Genomic DNA, 4,690 nt, shown 5'->3' on the forward strand with positions numbered 1-4,690 from the left:
TGTGCTCACTGTGCCCTTCGCTGCATATCTTTCCATCTCAGGCCTGTGCCTGAAAGCGGCCTATACGCTGTGATTCTTCGTCTTGTGTTAAAGTGAGGGGTGGCTGTGTCCCCAACAATCCCTTAGGGACTCTTCCTTCTGGTGCCCTTTTCCTTGAATTCTGGGCCCTGGGTTAAATGTTGGAGCGGCCCTGCTGACTTCCAAGTTTCTTAAGGCCCCAGACTCGTCTTACACATCAGGTGTGCCAGGCGCCCGGGCCCTGGCCTGTGTCCGTGCCCAGAGCCCAACTAATCCGGGGAAAGGGTCGTGTCTGCCTCTGTCGGAAGAGAGGGGACTCCACCAGGCTTCTTGACCTTGTTCCTTCCAGAGTGAGAGCTGCTCCCATCAAGCAGCCCTGGAATCTGAGTGTCCACAGCATCCTGACATTCTGGTTCCAGTTCTTGGAGCTGACGAGGCATAATCGTCTTTGAGCAAGCCAAACGTGTGTCCTGATTTCTGGGTTGTCCAGTGAATATTTCATTTTTCAATCTGTACAGTACTGGTCTGCTCAGATGTGTCTCAGTAACCCAGTAAATTGGGTGTGTGTAAGTCCATGTCAGCTGTTGTCCTCACCCTCTGTTGTGACTCAGGGGTCCTGGGAATGGAGTCAGCTCCCTGCCTGTCACCCACACTCTTCATTCTCTAACCCACACCCTTCATTCTCCCACACACGTGGTTGCAGATGGCGCTTTGCAGCAATAGAGTGTATGGTATGTTTCAGGCCTCTGTGGTCTTTGAGGATGTGGCTGTGAACTTCACCCCAGAAGAGTGGGCTTTGCTGGATCATGGTCAGAGGAACCTCTTTAAAGATGTGATTCTGGAGACCTGCAGGAACCTGTCCTCCGTGGGTAAGGATGGCTCCATACCTTCACTGGTCTTTTCAGGAAGAGGAAGAAAAGGTCAATATTTGCAAATCATATGAAACTGTACATAGAATATCATTAAGGCTTCACTAATTAGTATTAGAAGTAAGAAATGAATTTATAAAAGTTGCAGAACACAAATATTGTAGAATCTGTGCATTTCTCTATTTACCACCAAGATAGCTGAGAAATTAAGAAATCAAACCCATCTTTAAGTAGTTCAAAAACAATAAAATATTATGTTAAAAAGTAACCAAGGAAGTTGAAAGATCCATACTCTTGTAGGTATAAAACATTTAATAAATACATTGAACATGACACAGTAAAGGGAAAGCTATACCATTATCATGGATTGTATGGACTAATTTTTTTGAAAATGCCTATACTATGAAAAGCACTGTATATATTCAGTGCAATCCCTATCAATCATTTCATGAATAGCATTTTTGAGAGGACTAGAGCAAGAAATTCTAAAATTTGTATGAAAACAGAAAAGATTCCAAATAAAGCTATTTTGAGAAGGCATACCAAAGCTGAAGATATAACAGTCACAGATTTCAAACTACACTCAACAAAATAGTATAGTACTGGCACAAATCCAGACACTAACATCAAGGCAACAGAATAGAGAGTCCAGAAAGAAACCCAGGTTAAAAAAAATTTTTTTTAACGTTTATTTATTTTTGAGACAGAGACAGAGCATGAACGGGGGAGGGCCAGAGAGAGGGAGACACAGAGTCCGAAACAGGCTCCAGGCTCCGAGCTGTCAGCACAGACCCCTACGCGGGGCTCGAACTCACAGACTGTGAGATCATGACCTGAGCCGAAGCCGGCCGCTCAACCGACTGAGCCACCCAGGTGCCCCAAGAAACCCAAGTTTATATGGTAAAATAATCTACAAGGAAGGATCTGAGACTGTACAATGGGGAAAAGACTGTCTCTTCAATAAGTGGTGCTGGGAAAATGAGACAGCTACCTGCAAGGAGGTGAAACTGGGCAGCTTTGTACCCCTTACCTGAAAGGAAACTCAGTATGGATTAAACACCTCGGTGTAGGACTTGAACCCATACATGTCTTAAGACAAGATGGAGACACTAAATTCATGGATATCTGCCATAGCATTATTTTTGTGGAATCATCCCTTCAGGTAAGGGAAACAAAAGGAAAAATAAAAAATTGAAAGAGGAACATAATACACATTTTCTCACAGAAAATATACAGATGGCCTCTTGGCACATGAAAAGCTGCTCAGTATCACTAATCCTCAAGGAAATGCAAATTAAAACCAGGTGAGCTAATGGCTAGTATGAAAGAAACAGGAAGTACAAGTGTTGGTAAGGATGTGGAGAAGGGGAAACGCCTCATTGGTGGGATTTCAATGGGTGCAGCCAGCTTGTCAAACAGTATGGAGTTTCCACAACAAAAGGAAACACAACAATACCATATGGTCCGTAATTTCACTTGTGGGTAGTTCACCAAAGGTAAAAACCAGGACAGTAAGATACGTGCACCCCGACGTTCACTGTGCTCAAGATACCTTAGCAACACAGGAGTCCTTCAACAGATGAATGGATAATGAAGATGTGGTATGTACATACAAGGGACTGTCCCTCAGTAATATAAAAGGGACAAATTCTTGATGTTTGTGACACCATGGATGGAGCTAGAGAGTATTATACCAAGTAAATAAGTCAGACAGAGAGACAAACAAAACAGGTTACTTATATGTGGAATCTAAATGACAAAATGAACAAACAGCAGAAAATAGGAAGACTTAAAACTGTAGGGAACAAATTGGTGTTTGTGAGATTGGAAGGGCATTGAGAGGTGAAATCATGGAGTGGATTGAGAAGAACAGATTTGCACTTATTGAATAAATAAGTCATGGGAAGGAAAAGTAGAGGACAGGGAATATGGTCAATAATTTTGTAGTTTTGTATAGTGACAGCAATTACACTTTTTATGGTGAGCATTTTGTAATGTATGCAATTGTTGAATCCCCATGTTGCACACCTGACACGAATATATAGGTCAGTATGCTTCTACCAAAAAATGAGTGAATGAATGAATGAATGAATGAATGAATAATAAAAAGTCCCACAATTATCAGTCATCATGACTGTGAAGACGAAAGTTAGGCCCATCTTCCAGATTGCTTGTTGTCCTTCAAACCCTCCCTCCTGCTGAGCTCTTCTCAGGGGCAGGGCAGCAACCACACACACCATCTAATTTCCTGATGGCAGCTGAGCAGCTCAGGCAGGCTCCACCGAAGGCCTCTGTGCCCTCAGACTGGCCAACCCTCGGTTGGACCAGGTTCTGGAGAAGGGATTGGCGTTTGGATGCATCCATTAGAAATATGGCTCAGTCTTTGTATGAGCAGGGTGATGTTTGCCATTCACCTGTCCTCCCTGTTGGACTTTTCATCCATTGTAGCCCACGTGGCCAGTCTTTCTGTCTTCCTGTAGAGGTAGGGTGTGGATGTGTGTGTCTTGCCCAATTCCTTCCTACTTGGCTCTCCTGATAATTCTTAATCTCCACATTAGTCTGCATCTAGTTTGAAGTATTTGTGGATGAACGTGCTGCCATTTCAGACACTTTATTATTGTCAAAGTCCCAAGTCACAAGGGTCCTCAGAAATTTGGTCCATGACCATTCTTCCTCATGAAGTTCATTTCCATTTCGGGATCAGTATATGAATAGAAGCAGACATATGGCCCGTTTTTTAACCTTACGCATCAGGTCATTTCCACGAAATTCAACTAGGCTCCCAATTCTTGTAGTTTCTCCCAGTGAAGGTAAAATGAGTGGATCAAAGACTCAGCGGAATTCTTTGCAGAATGAGCCTCTGAGTGAAGAGAAAATACTAATGTTTACAAAAAATGATTCCCGTTCTGTGTTTGTAGAGAAGCAGAAATTTCACAGCAATGGAGATCTGACCCAAATGCAGGAAGGGTTTTTGAGGTGAGTGACACTTGTAAGGGAGGAATGGGGAATGTTGGCGATTGTGAGACTAGCCTGAAAGTAGAGAACAGGTGTAAACCTAGCGCAACAACCGTGTAGTCAAAACTTTCACAAAACGAAGTTTTTATAAATGCATTCTAGGTATTGATCATCTGAAAAACCATTGCGTTGTTAAAAATGGTCAGGGAAAACTATAGGTAAGAAACCCTGAACGTTATGACTCTATTTGAGTCCTCAGGAGAACAGTAAGCTTGAACCATTTTGCAATCATGCAGATAGTGCCACAACCATACTCAGTCATTGAAAATGTCCATTATGTAGTCCAATAATAATTAATAAGCATCAATAGATCATTAATTATTAAAGAGATCACTTCTAATCACTATTCCCTTACCATGTATCTTCCTATTTTGAACAGCAGTCCTTTGTTGGAGTGTCTGTGAACGTTTTGAAGGAGATCAATGTGGAGAAACCCTGAACTCGATTACAAGTCTTACTGTGCATGAGGGGTGTCTTACTGGAGGCAAATCCTGTGAATGTGCTAAGTGTAGGGAAACCTTTACAGATGTTTTTTTCCTAGGGAATCTGCAAAGATCTCACCCAGGACTCAAATCTAGTCCCTGTGAGGAATGTGGGCCGGCCTGTAGCTCCGTCTCAAGCCTCAGCACTCAGGTGGGTGCAGACCTTGTAGAGAAATCCTATGAAGGTCAGGACACCGGGAGAGCATCGGAGACATACGCAAAGAGTCTGAGTAGTAAAAAATCTCTAGAGTGCAAGAAATGTGGAAAAGCTTTCACTTGCATTTCTTCTTTTCAGGGTCATGTGCA

At 42.8% G+C, this 4,690-nt stretch overlaps 2 protein-coding genes across 3 annotated transcripts in view; both read left to right on the top strand.

Annotated features, from left to right (window-relative positions):
• The window catches only part of LOC106982151 (zinc finger protein 77-like), a 122,162-nt gene extending 119,178 nt beyond the window's left edge, over positions 1-2,984 (top strand). Inside the window, exons 5-6 of one of the 2 annotated variants that reach the window (XR_008297367.1) lie at positions 761-887; positions 1,595-2,984. The gene's annotated coding sequence lies outside the window, so the exon portion shown is untranslated. Of the gene's footprint in view, positions 1-760; positions 1,527-1,594 lie in introns of those variants that run through there. The other variant, XM_053220158.1, reaches the window with a different exon arrangement.
• Positions 1-4,690, top strand: part of LOC106982164 (zinc finger protein 77) — a 107,178-nt gene that overhangs the window by 43,585 nt on the left and 58,903 nt on the right. The window contains exon 5 of the mRNA XM_053220156.1: positions 3,806-3,863. The gene's annotated coding sequence lies outside the window, so the exon portion shown is untranslated. The remainder of the gene's footprint in view (positions 1-3,805; positions 3,864-4,690) is intronic.

This window comes from Acinonyx jubatus, chromosome A2 (assembly GCF_027475565.1).
Source record: "Acinonyx jubatus isolate Ajub_Pintada_27869175 chromosome A2, VMU_Ajub_asm_v1.0, whole genome shotgun sequence".
Lineage (NCBI taxonomy): Eukaryota > Metazoa > Chordata > Mammalia > Carnivora > Felidae > Acinonyx > Acinonyx jubatus.